Consider the following 15,875-nt stretch of genomic DNA (forward strand, 5'->3'; position numbering starts at 1 on the left):
TCAATTTTATGAACAACAAAACTGTTTCTGCAGATACCCTATTGATTCATCTTGTCTAGGAATCAGAACTATGACAACTTTCTGACCATCTTTATGGTGTACCAGTGACAAGCCTGACAAAAAAACTGGTAGTCCTTCCTTTGCGGAACGGTCATGTTGTTTGTCCTCAGTTACATGACCACTAATTTACTTAATATGAACTTCCAGCATGTCCTTCAGCGTCGTGGAATTCATTGAAGAATCAACAGAGGGAACGAAGTTGGTGGATATTATCCCATCATGTTGGTTTACTGATGCAAACAAGGTTCAGTGCTTCTGGCCAGCAGGCCTTGGTATAAATGTCACTAAAGCAGTAAAGCAACAACTACAGCCAGATGCTTCATGGAAGATATGCTGTGTGTGTGTTCTTGGAAATGCAGGCGACAAACATTCACTTGTATGAAAATTTTGAAAACGTGAGCTTTAGATTTACAAATGTGTTAATCCTTTTTTTTTTTATTTTATTCTTTTCTAAAGACAGCTATGGAGAAGCACGACGAAAGCTTGCAAGGGCAGAAGCAACATCAGATCTTCAAACGGATAATGATATCCCAGAAAAGCGACGTAGAAGGTAGTGTGGAACAGGGACTTATGTAACACACAACTCTAAACCTTCTGTCTTCCTAGTTGTCATTTGAGCCGCTCTCAATTCCTTTACCCGTTTGGTTCTCTTTGCTTTACTTTTTTTCTCATCCTTCAGGACTTAAAGGAACAACATATTTGTAAGAATGGAAAATTACACAGGAAAAAATGCTAATACTTGTGAGCTTTACTATAGATTTTGCCACATTCCTACTTTAAATGAACTAGATTACTGTTTTTTTTAACCATATTGGTTGTCATAGGTTCAACTGTAACGTTTTATCTTTTGGACCTTATTTCTGTATCTCTCACAGTTAACTTGAAATAAAATAGTGAAATTGCTCACTAGACTGTAGCCTTTTTGTTTGTTTTTTTTTACCAACTTTTACCACTTGTTAAATTCTGATTTATCATTTCAGATCCTCCCACACATGGGGCACATTTTCTTCAAGTGAAGACGGTGTGGACTCCTCAGAGAATGAAGTTCCACCTTCTCCTCCCTTGGAACCTACCACAGTTGGATCTGCCTCAGAAGTGTGTAGTCTCGGTGTGTCCAGAAAGAGAAGCCCCAGCACAACTCCAAATCTGAGAAGCGCAACTGCAAGTCTTTCTATGAGTCCTGGGACTTCTTTGAGCAGGAGCAGCTCCAGCTTGGGAGAGGCTATGTTTACTAGGCTGGTTACACTTCTTGAGGAGGTTAGAGAAACACAAAAACTACACGGACAGTTGTTGAGTACCTTGCTGAGACAGAAATCTGCTTCACCACCGGTTGAACCACCTGAAGGAGCTGTTTTTCCAATGTGTACAATCAATGATGTACTGGGCATGAATGAGAAGCTGGGTGACTCAGACTTCATGTCTGGAGTTGTAAGTTAAAATTTTGTTCCTTGAAAATTAACATTAAATTAGCCCCATTGCAGTAAGCAATTAACTAATGGCGTGATAAATTAAAACAAATTCCCATAATTTATAATTTTTCTGTTTCTACTAAAAACTGCTTGACAAGTATTCAGTCTGGTGTTTAGGTCTCAACTTGCCATTTTTTGAAGTACACATTTGTTTACAAAGACTTCATAATTGGATATTTAAATTGTCTTCCAGTTGCAGTGCTCATTGTTCATTAGAATTCAAAGTTTATCAATCTTTGAGAATGTGTTCTTACTATTATATTATTTGAAAATGGTTGTAAAACGTTTAATCACAGTAACTTCTTGGAATTTATTGTCCAGAAAAATGTATTGTGACAGGCCTCCCTTAAATTGATGCATAAATTAATTGGCATTTTGTCCATGTGTAAAATTAAGCATATAAGCTATATATGTGTGAAACAATAACAAATCAATTAATAAAAACTAAATTGCATCCCGATTTTCAAATGTTGTCTTGCAATTTTCATTATATTTAAGGTTGCCATGGTTGCAGAAATTGGAGGAGCATCCTTGGATGACGCAATACGACGGGCTATGCGATTCCTGATGTCCCATGAATTAGCAGTCCAGTTCAACCTGTTTGGCCGACATGGGAAACACCAGTTCCGGAACCTGCGTCTCTTTGATGTTGTGTATGGTAAATATCAGTTTTTATGGTCAGAGTAACTTTTCTTTTCACTTTTTTTCCTTAAACATTTGTTAATTTATTTTGTTTGTCATATGCCTTTTGTTTATTTGTAGTAATCTTTTGGTTTTATTCACATAGTGTTCTTTCACTCAAGAACTTTTAAATGATATTTGTATTTCAAACAATACAAAATAACTATAGAACCCTTCTTATATCAGTATAAGAAAGATATAGATGGACATTTTCAATTTGAACTAAGAATCTAGTGTGTGTTCATAATAATAAAGACTCGAGTGCTTTTATTTTGGCAGATCTTTGCAAGCATTTTTGCCCCATGAGGGGGGAGAGGCAAATGTCATGAATGTTACATTGTACTAAAGTAAAACGCTAATACAGTTTCTACCTTTGCTTGTTATTTTAGGGGCACTTAAAAGAAATGGTTCCATCGTTGGACTCACACATAAAGATGTGGAAAAGGCACTCTTAAAGTGGTTCACTGGAGCCTGTGACAGGGGTGGGAATAGTAGAGTTGGAGCAAGTAGGGAGTAGGCCTGTCACGATAGCAAATTTTGCTGAGCGATTAATTGTCTCAAAAAATTCTTGCGATAAACGATAATATTGTCTGAAGACCTTTTTACACTGATTTAATGGAAATGACGTAATAATGCATGCGATTTCCTGCCTAAGATAGATGCACTTTATTTTCAAAAGAATATTTAACACTGGAACTGATAAACAAAACAACCAAAATCAAAAATAAAATGGATTCTCAGTCTCCATTAACAAAAAATGTACTTGAATAAAAACTAAACAACATAAAGCCAAAGTGGAAATAAATACTGCATTCAACCAAAAGAGTGCAGATTATGAAGTCTGTATATTATGTTGCCCTTCAGTAATAATTAGATTTAAATAGAGAAAATGGGCACATCCACTACCTGATACAATAGTTCACACTACATGATTTTTTGCTCCTATTTTTCCCCTTATGACAATCTTAAAACGTTGGTCTTTCTAAGATTGTGTGGTGTGTTACGGTAGATCGTCGTTGCCGCTCCGATCTAAATCAGGGGTTTTCCCGACTGGGAGCTTTAACTACACCTGTTGAATGTGACAGGTAGCCAATCAGAAAGCTCGGATTCTCCTCGTGCTTTCTGAGGGGAAATCACGGAGGGGAATCCCAAACAGCTGATACGGCAACCCAAGTCCAGCCGACGTGGAAACAACATTAATGTTTATTCAACATTTTGTTCAAAGAATATAGAAATGACAAGAGGAGGAGTTGGAGCGAAATTGCTACCGCAGTTGATAAACCCGGTAACTTTTCAGCTGTTCTTCGTTAACGTGACATAAATAGGTTCTAATGATTTTCATTCAGTCAGGACTTTACGCTGACACTAGCCACATGCATTGCAGGTAGACTGTAGTAAAGCATTGATTAATACCTGGTTTTAAAATTAGTTAACTGGACTTGTAGCCATTATTTTGTGCCCATTGTTGGACATCACACGGCAGGAACGAACCCGACGAACCGTTATACCTAGGATTTCTGTGGGCTAATGTGTGGTCTGTCAGGTTTTGAAAATGGGCCGACAGCTCTAAGATCGTGTCGTCTGCGCTGGGCTTTACACTAAGGAAATGAGAAAGGAGGGTCAGTGGAGAGCACCGGAGTTTAGCCTTTTTTCATTCGGTGTCATTAACAGAAAGAGAAAAAGGCCGGAAGAGACGATAATGCTGATAATTGAAATGACGTCGATAGTTTTAATTTATCGTACGATTAATCGATTTATCGTTTATCGCGACAGGCCTAGTAGGGAGGCTGCCAATTCTCACTCTGGTGGGCAGGTCTTCCAAGAAGGACAGTTACAATAATATGCGAGCTTTCAAGTGTAAGCATGCATGTAGGTTATTCTAAAAGGTTTTGTGAAAGGTGTGTGTATGTACCAGTAAACAAGTTTGTTGTTCAAAAATGCCATGTGAACAATTTTGTAGATTTTTAATTTGTTTTTGTTGTTGTTGTTGTTTAAGAGCGCCATTTGTGCTTGTGGCACCTTTTGCTTTGTTAATTAAGTTCTAATAATTGCTGAGGTATAAAATAACTTCTGATTACAAAATAAAAAGCCTTGACCAAAGGAAATTTCTTTTTTTCTCTAAACAAATTTTGTGATAAAGCGTTTTAGGACTTTGGTTTGTTTAAAACTGCATATCTATGAATGTTATTCATTTCAAGGTTAGGTGAGAACAACCCCATTGTTCCTATAAGGATTAAGGCATCTGGCTCCCACTGAAAACCCAGTCAGGGCGTGTGTGTGTGTGTGTGTGTGTATAGGATGACTTCCTTACATTTAAGAGGCATGTACAAATGAGCTCGGTATATTTGTCTGTTTATATTGCTTCCCTTTTTGTATCCTTTGTAATTGTACATGTCACGTTGTATGCTAAGAGAGAGCGCAAAATAAAGAGACGCGGGTGACAGCGGAGCACACAGTGAAGGTTGAGTCCTGCTCAGCCGCCTCAGCTCTCTACTCTGTCCCTGTATGTATTTCAATTTATTCATTTTGTTTTTATTTTTTCCTTTCTTAGCAAGAACTCTGTACATTTTAACATAAAATGGAAATAAATTATGTTGAGCCACTCACGTTTCTTTCCTGATGAAGGCGCTCGTCGCCTGGGAGGATTTTTAGGCTTGGTTCGTTCCACGTAAAGTGAACTCACAACGAGCTTTCTTATGTTTTAGGTCGGTTCGAATAACCAAAATGATTTCTTTTTGCTAAATACCTCTGTTGTGATGTCAGAGATTAATTCATTAATGTCTTCACAATCGGAAGTGTCCTTACAGATTGATTACCGTCTCTTTAAGCAATGAGGGGAAATCCCAGACGATGGTGATATGTCTTTGGAAACCTGATAAACGACACATTTGAGTTAATTGGAGGCACACTAAATAAATAACTTTTCTTTGTTGAAAATTCGGCCAAGATATCAGAGAGTTGTGCAGCAGCACAAGCTTGATTCACCATTTTGAGCAATTTACCAATGCTCGAAGGTGCCTTGCTCATCTTCTCAATTTTATGCCAGTACAGACATGACGTAAATGTCCAGTCATCGTACCGCTCTGGAAGGAGACCGATGTCCCAAAGATAAACGTGTTTTGGTCAGAATTTTGCAAATTGACCCCAGAACAAAAAAACCACAAAGACCTTGTGAAGACGCCGGCTGAAGCTGGTAAGACCGAATCATTGTCCACAGTGAAATGTGTCCAGATTGCAGTTTGCCAGTGTACACGAGGACAAAGACCTTCACCAGTGGTCCAATGAAACCAAACTGTTAAGACCATCATTACATTTGGGAGGAAGTGGCAGAAAAACCATCCCAACGTGAAGCATGGTGGTAGCGTCATCTTTGTGGGGCTGTTTTGCTGCAGGAGGAGCTGGTGCACTTTGTAAAATAGACGGCGTCATTCCTAATGATGTTATGAAGCAACATCTACAGACATAAGCCAGGAAGTCAAAGTCCAGGTGCAAGTGGCTTCCAGACAACAAAGTCAATTTTTGGTTTGTCCAACCAAGTCCCTGATCTCAGTCCTGTAGAGAATTTGTGGGTAGAATTTGTGGGCAGGGCAGCCTACAAATCTGACTCGGATCCACTGGTTCTGTTAGGAGTAATGGACCAGAACTCCTGCAAACTATTGTGACAAGGCTGTGGCCCAAAACATTTGACCCAAGTCACACAGTTCAAATTCTGAGGAAATGCATGTAGACCTCTGCTTTTGGAACTGCAGCCAGAAAAGACCTAAATCCTTAACAAGTTTAAAATGAACTAACTACTTAACACAAGTTTAAAATGAACTAACTACTAAGTATAAAAAGACCTAACTATTAAATATAAAAAGACCTAACTACTTAACAAGTTTAAAATGAACTAACTATTAAATATAAAAAGACCTAACTACTTAACAAGTTTAAACTGAACTAACTATTAAATATAAAATGAACTAACAAATATAAAAAGACCTAACTATTAAATATAAAAAGACCTAACTACTGAACACATGTTTAAAATGAACTAACTATTAAGTATAAAATGAACTAACAAATATAAAAAGACCTAACTACTGAACACAAGTATAAAATGAACTAACTACTAAGTATAAAAAGACCTAACTATTTAACACAAACAAATTTAAAATGACCTAACTAGTAACCAAGTATGAAAAGACCTAACTATTACGTTTAAATTGAACTAACTACTAAAAAGAACTACCTATACTAATTTTTCCTCGGTTTTTGGCTTTTCAAAAGGCTGCCATTCATTTAGATCCAAATATAAAGCCTGTGCTGGTTTTCTCTCAGGTTTTCTGTTGCTTCTTCAAAAGCCTCTTTAATCAAACTCAGCGAATTCCACCGAGTCTGAAGACGGTTTCTGATAGTTGAGAGGATATTTTTCTCAAATATCGGCGTCTGTGACTCCAGGAGGAGCAGGATGTTCTCTGCTTTGCTGCACTCCCTTATCAGGTCCTTGAAAATGGCCTTGCCCTGTCTTGCGATCCTTTCTGGGCTCATGTTGAGGACTTTGTCTTCAGTCTCAATCCAGAGTTTCTCAAACAGACAATCAACGATGGTATTACGTTTTTCTGGAGGGTAACCGCTCCGTCCCGATTTCTCGATAATCCTCTGGATCAGATCGCTGACTAAGCTTCTCATGGCCATTTTTCTGATGCTTACCTCCTCGGTCTCGCTTTGGTTTTCCTCCGGTTCGCTGATGGCCTCTGGTTCCAATTCCTGCACCTGAGAATCTTCAGTTATCTGGATCTGTGGGTCAAAGTTGTCCAGATCTGCGTTGTCTTCAAGAGGAACAAAGGCCTCAACAGGCGACACTTCGTCAACCTGGACGCTCAGAGTCGGCTTACCTTCATCTGGAGAGGTTTCCGGTAGGTTCGCTGGAGTAACCTTAGAGGAATGTTTGGGAGCAAACTTGCTGAAAAACCTCTTCATCTTTCCTGTCAACAGATCTGGGCTCTGCGGCGAACAAGTGCAAAGTGACGGACAGAGAAAAAGAAGGAGCAAATAAAGACCCTGCCTATGACGTCCGTCCACACGTAATAGGCATCAAACCCGCCCGAACAACAGTCTGATGTCAGTCTGACGTCCTCACGTTGCGTCAGCAGCCACTCTACTGCGCATGTCGCCTTCAGACTATCTATCTATTTCTATGTACAGTTGGGCTGCGGCGTCTGCAGCCATCAGGTTTCAGTGAAAAATATTACAAAATGTTTAGAAAATAAATTTAAACAAAACTCATTATCAAGTGAGAAAGACTAACATTTTGAGCATCGCGATCTGTTTCATATATCTGCAAACATTTTCCAAGTTGTCAGCATAAATAAAATGAAATAAAAACTTAACATTTCCATTAATGATTAATTTGATATATTTTAATCCGGTTGCAATGATCTTTTTAATCTTTTTATTGCTCTATTGCAGCGATGTCAAACTCCAGTCCTCAAGGACAGGTGTGCTGCAGCGTTTAGATGAGCCTCTGCTGCATCACAACCGAATAAAATAATTAGTTCATTAAGGCTCTGGAGAACCGATCTACACAAGGAGGAGGTCATTAAACCATTTCATTCCAGGGTTTTGTACATGTGGCTCATCTACAGGCTGCAGGACATCTGAGGACTGGAGTTTGACACTTGTGCTCTTGGCACCTTTGCCAATAAAGATTGAAGTAGGCATTTTACACATCCGCGAAAGAAAATAGTTTCAAAGAACATCTGAATAAGGAGGACGACAATATTTATTTATTTTTGTTTGAGCACGTTTTTGAGTGTTACATCGGTTTTACATTTGTCAAACCGATGTAACACTCTCACAATTCATCTTGAATTTCACGGAAAACGTGAAATTAACTGCGGATGGATATGCCGTTTCACACTCCAACGTATTCTCCTCATCGGTCCGTTCGCGCGGAGTCTGCAGGTTGGCTGTCCTACGAAACCATCTGTAAGTATTTCTCTTCTGTCTGTTTTACCTGCAATATATCAAATTTTAGGGAGATTTTAAATCGCCAGTTAAAGAAATGTGCTGGTCGTGGCAGATCGGATGACCGGCGTACCCCAAAAGATTATTCATGGTTTTTTTTTTTTTTTTTTATCCTTTCCTGTGACAGTTTTTTCTGATATCGTTAAAACACACACAATAAGTTATCTACCATCATTAAGATAAGAACATTTTGGTGCAGAGCTATTTCAAACTCCGTATTGTTTTGGGCCAAAACATTTTCAAATATTGCGGCGCCATTATTTGCTGAGCTGCCATTGGTTCATTTGAGCGCTGACGCGGCAGAATAAATTCGGTTCACTAAAGAATCTAAGTTGCTAGCAGAATTTGTTTCAGTGTCTTGACACAATAAAACCACTTGCATGATTTAAAAAGAGTAACTGTTGTGATTTCATTCTATGGGCTTTTAATAATCTTTCTCCCAGTCATTCTAGAAGTCTTTTGTCAACTCCCAAAACCTTTGAAGTGAAAGAAATGGGACATGGTATTTACCATCATTTTGGACTGGCTAAGACACTAACTTCACAGCTTTTAAATGACTCTCATCTTTCAGTTGATACGTTGACTCTCCAGGTGAACATTGATGGCTTACCGCTCTTCAAAAGTTCAAAAATGGAGTCGTGGCCTATTTTTGGCCATGATTAAGGAATTTCCAAAATCTGGTGTGTTTATCATTGGCTTGTATGCAGGTGTGGCCAAGCCCGACTCTGTCACGAAATACTTGAAAGAGTTTATTGAAGACCTGAAGTCAGTAACTCAAGAGGGTTTGAGTTACAGAGGAAAACATTTTAATGTTGCGCTTCCAGATGCCTTCATCTGTGATGCACCTGCTCGGGCATTTTTGAAATGTATCAAAGGTCATTCTGGCTACAGCTCCTGTGAACGCTGTGTAGAGCATGGAATTTACATGGATAAGAAGGTTGTGTTTCCTGATTGTACAGCACCTCTACGAACAGATGAAACTTTTGAACTTTTGACAGATGAAGACCACCATCATGGAGTTTGACCCTTGCAGCAGCTTGGTGTAGGAATGGTGTCAAGCTTTGTGCTTAACTATATGCATCTGGTTTGTTTAGGACATGTTAAAAAAAGTTATAAGTTTGTGGATCAAAGGACCTTTAAGGTGTCGTCTGTCTGCAGTTACCATTTCAATTATTTCTAATCACTTGAAATCAGTGAGAGATCACCTTCCTAGAAATGTTTCTAGAAAACCACGTTCACTGATGGAGTACAGTCAATGGAAGGCAACAGAATTCAGACAATTTCTGTTGTACACTGGCCCAGTGGTTCTTCAAGGACGACTATCAGCACAAATGTACAACAACTTTATGTTGCTCTCAATAGCAATGACAATTCTTCTCAGTCCTGTTTTGTGCTGTAAATACTGTGGCTATGCTGGAAAACTGTTGAAGTGTTATGTTACCAATTTTGCGAAGTTGTATGGAACAGAACACTTGGTCTACAACACCCACTGTCTCATACATTTAGCTGATGATGCCAGAAAATATGGTGCCTTGGATAATATTTCATGTTTTCCCTTTGAAAATTATCTTGGGACATTGAAGCGACTTGTACGAAGACCCCAAAACCGTCTCCAGCAAGTCGTCCGGCGTTTAGCTGAAAAACCCATTCTGGGAGAAGATGGAAGACAGAGTAAAGCTCAAATTCCACATTCATGTGGTCCAACTCTCCCAGACTTTCCTGCTCACATGCAGTTCAGGCAGTACAGACATGAGGGAACCGTCATATCATGTTGTGTAGGAGATAACTGTTTTGATGTTGAGGGCAGAGTTGCTGTAATAAGGAATATAATACAGTTGTTATCTGAAGCCATGTACACTGTGTGTCAATTTTATGAACAACAAAACTGTTTCTGCAGATACCCTATTGATTCATCTTGTCTAGGAATCAGAACTATGACAACTTTCTGACCATCTTTATGGTGTACCGGTGACAAGCCTGACAAAAAAACTGGTAGTCCTTCCTTTGCGGAACGGTCATGTTGTTTGTCCTCAGTTACATGACCACTAATTTACTTAATATGAACTTCCAGCATGTCCTTCAGCGTCGTGGAATTCATTGAAGAATCAACAGAGGGAACGAAGTTGGTGGATATTATCCCATCATGTTGGTTTACTGATGCAAACAAGGTTCAGTGCTTCTGGCCAGCAGGCCTTGGTATAAATGTCACTAAAGCAGTAAAGCAACAACTACAGCCAGATGCTTCATGGAAGATATGCTGTGTGTGTGTTCTTGGAAATGCAGGCGACAAACATTCACTTGTATGAAAAATTTGAAAACGTGAGCTTTAGATTTACAAATGTGTTAATCCTTTTTTTTTTATTTTATTCTTTTCTAAAGACAGCTATGGAGAAGCACGACGAAAGCTTGCAAGGGCAGAAGCAACATCAGATCTTCAAACGGATAATGATATCCCAGAAAAGCGACGTAGAAGGTAGTGTGGAACAGGGACTTATGTAACACACAACTCTAAATCTTCTGTCTTCCTAGTTGTCATTTGAGCCGCTCTCAATTCCTTTACCCGTTTGGTTCTCTTTGCTTTACTTTTTTTCTCATCCTTCAGGACTTAAAGGAACAACATATTTGTAAGAATGGAAAATTACACAGGAAAAAATGCTAATACTTGTGAGCTTTACTATAGATTTTGCCACATTCCTACTTTAAATGAACTAGATTACTGTTTTTTTTAACCATATTGGTTGTCATAGGTTCAACTGTAACGTTTTATCTTTTGGACCTTATTTCTGTATCTCTCACAGTTAACTTGAAATAAAATAGTTAAATTGCTCACTAGACTGTAGCCTTTTTGGGTTTTTTTTGTTTTTTTTTTTTACCAACTTTTACCACTTGTTAAATTCTGATTTATCATTTCAGATCCTCCCACAAATGGGGCACATTTTCTTCAAGTGAAGACGGTGTGGACTCCTCAGAGAATGAAGTTCCACCTTCTCCTCCCTTGGAACCTACCACAGTTGGATCTGCCTCAGAAGTGTGTAGTCTCGGTGTGTCCAGAAAGAGAAGCCCCAGCACAACTCCAAATCTGAGAAGCGCAACTGCAAGTCTTTCTATGAGTCCTGGGACTTCTTTGAGCAGGAGCAGCTCCAGCTTGGGAGAGGCTATGTTTACTAGGCTGGTTACACTTCTTGAGGAGGTTAGAGAAACACAAAAACTACACGGACAGTTGTTGAGTACCTTGCTGAGACAGAAATCTGCTTCACCACCGGTTGAACCACCTGAAGGAGCTGTTTTTCCAATGTGTACAATCAATGATGTACTGGGCATGAATGAGAAGCTGGGTGACTCAGACTTCATGTCTGGAGTTGTAAGTTAAAATTTTGTTCCTTGAAAATTAACATTAAATTAGCCCCATTGCAGTAAGCAATTAACTAATGGCGTGATAAATTAAAACAAATTCCCATAATTTATAATTTTTCTGTTTCTACTAAAAACTGCTTGACAAGTATTCAGTCTGGTGTTTAGGTCTCAACTTGCCATTTTTTGAAGTACACATTTGTTTACAAAGACTTCATAATTGGATATTTAAATTGTCTTCCAGTTGCAGTGCTCATTGTTCATTAGAATTCAAAGTTTATCAATCTTTGAGAATGTGTTCTTACTATTATATTATTTGAAAATGGTTGTAAAACGTTTAATCACAGTAACTTCTTGGAATTTATTGTCCAGAAAAATGTATTGTGACAGGCCTCCCTTAAATTGATGCATAAATTAATTGGCATTTTGTCCATGTGTAAAATTAAGCATATAAGCTATATATGTGTGAAACAATAACAAATCAATTAATAAAAACTAAATTGCATCCCGATTTTCAAATGTTGTCTTGCAATTGTCATTATATTTAAGGTTGCCATGGTTGCAGAAATTGGAGGAGCATCCTTGGATGACGCAATACGACGGGCTATGCGATTCCTGATGTCCCATGAATTAGCAGTCCAGTTCAACCTGTTTGGCCGACATGGGAAACACCAGTTCCGGAACCTGCGTCTCTTTGATGTTGTGTATGGTAAATATCAGTTTTTATGGTCAGAGTAACTTTTCTTTTCACTTTTTTTCCTTAAACATTTGTTAATTTATTTTGTTTGTCATATGCCTTTTGTTTATTTGTAGTAATCTTTTGGTTTTATTCACATAGTGTTCTTTCACTCAAGAACTTTTAAATGATATTTGTATTTCAAACAATACAAAATAACTATAGAACCCTTCTTATATCAGTATAAGAAAGATATAGATGGACATTTTCAATTTGAACTAAGAATCTAGTGTGTGTTCATAATAATAAAGACTCGAGTGCTTTTATTTTGGCAGATCTTTGCAAGCATTTTTGCCCCATGAGGGGGGAGAGGCAAATGTCATGAATGTTACATTGTACTAAAGTAAAACGCTAATACAGTTTCTACCTTTGCTTGTTATTTTAGGGGCACTTAAAAGAAATGGTTCCATCGTTGGACTCACACATAAAGATGTGGAAAAGGCACTCTTAAAGTGGTTCACTGGAGCCTGTGACAGGGGTGGGAATAGTAGAGTTGGAGCAAGTAGGGAGTAGGCCTGTCACGATAGCAAATTTTGCTGAGCGATTAATTGTCTCAAAAAATTCTTGCGATAAACGATAATATTGTCTGAAGACCTTTTTACACTGATTTAATGGAAATGACGTAATAATGCATGCGATTTCCTGCCTAAGATAGATGCACTTTATTTTCAAAAGAATATTTAACACTGGAACTGATAAACAAAACAACCAAAATCAAAAATAAAATGGATTCTCAGTCTCCATTAACAAAAAATGTACTTGAATAAAAACTAAACAACATAAAGCCAAAGTGGAAATAAATACTGCATTCAACCAAAAGAGTGCAGATTATGAAGTCTGTATATTATGTTGCCCTTCAGTAATAATTAGATTTAAATAGAGAAAATGGGCACATCCACTACCTGATACAATAGTTCACACTACATGATTTTTTGCTCCTATTTTTCCCCTTATGACAATCTTAAAACGTTGGTCTTTCTAAGATTGTGTGGTGTGTTACGGTAGATCGTCGTTGCCGCTCCGATCTAAATCAGGGGTTTTCCCGACTGGGAGCTTTAACTACACCTGTTGAATGTGACAGGTAGCCAATCAGAAAGCTCGGATTCTCCTCGTGCTTTCTGAGGGGAAATCACGGAGGGGAATCCCAAACAGCTGATACGGCAACCCAAGTCCAGCCGACGTGGAAACAACATTAATGTTTATTCAACATTTTGTTCAAAGAATATAGAAATGACAAGAGGAGGAGTTGGAGCGAAATTGCTACCGCAGTTGATAAACCCGGTAACTTTTCAGCTGTTCTTCGTTAACGTGACATAAATAGGTTCTAATGATTTTCATTCAGTCAGGACTTTACGCTGACACTAGCCACATGCATTGCAGGTAGACTGTAGTAAAGCATTGATTAATACCTGGTTTTAAAATTAGTTAACTGGACTTGTAGCCATTATTTTGTGCCCATTGTGGACACCACACGGCAGGAACGAACCCGACGAACCGTTATACCTAGGATTTCTGTCGGCTAATGTGTGGTCTGTCAGGTTTTGAAAATGGGCCGACAGCTCTAAGATCGTGTCGTCTGCGCTGGGCTTTACACTAAGGAAATGAGAAAGGAGGGTCAGTGGAGAGCACCGGAGTTGAGCCTTTTTTCATTCGGTGTCATTAACAGAAAGAGAAAAAGGCCGGAAGAGACGATAATGCTGATAATTGAAATGACGTCGATAGTTTTAATTTATCGTACGATTAATCGATTTATCGTTTATCGCGACAGGCCTAGTAGGGAGGCTGCCAATTCTCACTCTGGTGGGCAGGTCTTCCAAGAAGGACAGTTACAATAATATGCGAGCTTTCAAGTGTAAGCATGCATGTAGGTTATTCTAAAAGGTTTTGTGAAAGGTGTGTGTATGTACCAGTAAACAAGTTTGTTGTTCAAAAATGCCATGTGAACAATTTTGTAGATTTTTAATTTTTTTTGTTGTTGTTGTTGTTTAAGAGCGCCATTTGTGCTTGTGGCACCGTTTGCTTTGTTAATTAAGTTCTAATAATTGCTGAGGTATAAAATAACTTCTGATTACAAAATAAAAAGCCTTGACCAAAGGAAATTTCTTTTTTTCTCTAAACAAATTTTGTGATAAAGCGTTTTAGGACTTTGGTTTGTTTAAGACTGCATATCTATGAATGTTATTCATTTCAAGGTTAGGTGAGAACAACCCCATTGTTCCTATAAGGATTAAGGCATCTGGCTCCCACTGAAAACCCAGTCAGGGCGTGTGTGTGTGTGTATAGGATGACTTCCTTACATTTAAGAGGCATGTACAAATGAGCTCGGTATATTTGTCTGTTTATATTGCTTCCCTTTTTGTATCCTTTGTAATTGTACATGTCACGTTGTATGCTAAGAGAGAGCGCAAAATAAAGAGACGCGGGTGACAGCGGAGCACACAGTGAAGGTTGAGTCCTGCTCAGCCGCCTCAGCTCTCTACTCTGTCCCTGTATGTATTTCAATTTATTCATTTTGTTTTTATTTTATTCCTTTCTTAGCAAGAACTCTGTACATTTTAACATAAAATGGAAATAAATTATGTTGAGCCACTCACGTTTCTTTCCTGATGAAGGCGCTCGTCGCCTGGGAGGATTTTTAGGCTCGGTTCGTTCCACGTAAAGTGAACTCACAACGAGCTTTCTTATGTTTTAGGTCGGTTTGAATAACCAAAATGATTTCTTTTTGCTAAATACCTCTGCTGTGATGTCAGAGATGAATTCATTAATGTCTTCACAATCGGAAGTGTCCGTACAGATTGATTACCGTCTCTTTAAGCAATGAGGGGAAATCCCAGACGATGGTGATATGGCTTTGGAAACCTGATAAACGACACATTTGAGTTAATTGGAGGCACTCTAAATAAATAACTTTTCTTTGTTGAAAATTAGGCCAAGATATCAGAGAGTTGTGCAGCAGCACAAGCTTGATTCACCCTTTTGAGCAATTTACCAATGCTTGAAGGTGCCTTGCTCATCTTTTCAATTTTATGCCAGTACAGACATGACGTAAATGTCCAGTCATCGTACCGCTCTGGAAGGAGACGGATGTCCCAAAGATAAACGTGTTTTGGTCAGAATTTTGCAAATTGACCCCAGAACAAAAAAACCCCAAAGACCTTGTGAAGACGCCGGCTGAAGCTGGTAAGACCGAATCATTGTCCACAGTCAAATGTGTCCAGATTGCAGTTTGCCAGTGTACACGAGGACAAAGACCTTCACCAGTGGTCCAATGAAACCAAACTGTTAAAACCATCATTACATTTGGGAGGAAGAGGCAGAAAAACCATTCCTAAGTGAAGCATGGTGGTAGCGTCATCTTTGTGGGGCTGTTTTGCTGCAGGAGGAGCTGGTGCACTTTGTAAAATAGACGGCGTCATTCCTAATGATGTTATGAAGCAACATCTACAGACATAAGCCAGGAAGTCAAAGTCCAGGTGCAAGTGGCTTCCAGACAACAAAGTCAATTCTTGGTTTGTCCAACCAAGTCCCTGATCTCCGTCCTGTAGAGAATTTGTGGGTAGAATGTGTGG

General features: G+C 38.7%; 2 long non-coding RNA genes across 2 annotated transcripts; both read left to right on the forward strand.

Annotated features, from left to right (window-relative positions):
* The first annotated feature begins 1,099 nt into the window (after positions 1-1,099).
* Positions 1,100-2,723, forward strand: LOC111610340. Its single transcript, XR_002753609.1, has 3 exons — positions 1,100-1,488; positions 2,028-2,187; positions 2,600-2,723. It is a non-coding gene; the product is annotated as an uncharacterized LOC111610340 (long non-coding RNA).
* Positions 2,724-11,200: 8,477 nt separating this feature from the next.
* LOC111610349 lies at positions 11,201-12,815 on the forward strand. The gene is made up of 3 exons (XR_002753618.1): positions 11,201-11,580; positions 12,120-12,279; positions 12,692-12,815. It is a non-coding gene; the product is annotated as an uncharacterized LOC111610349 (long non-coding RNA).
* Positions 12,816-15,875: the final 3,060 nt, after the last annotated feature.

This window comes from Xiphophorus maculatus, chromosome 12 (genome assembly GCF_002775205.1).
Source record: "Xiphophorus maculatus strain JP 163 A chromosome 12, X_maculatus-5.0-male, whole genome shotgun sequence".
NCBI classification, from domain to species: domain Eukaryota; kingdom Metazoa; phylum Chordata; class Actinopteri; order Cyprinodontiformes; family Poeciliidae; genus Xiphophorus; species Xiphophorus maculatus.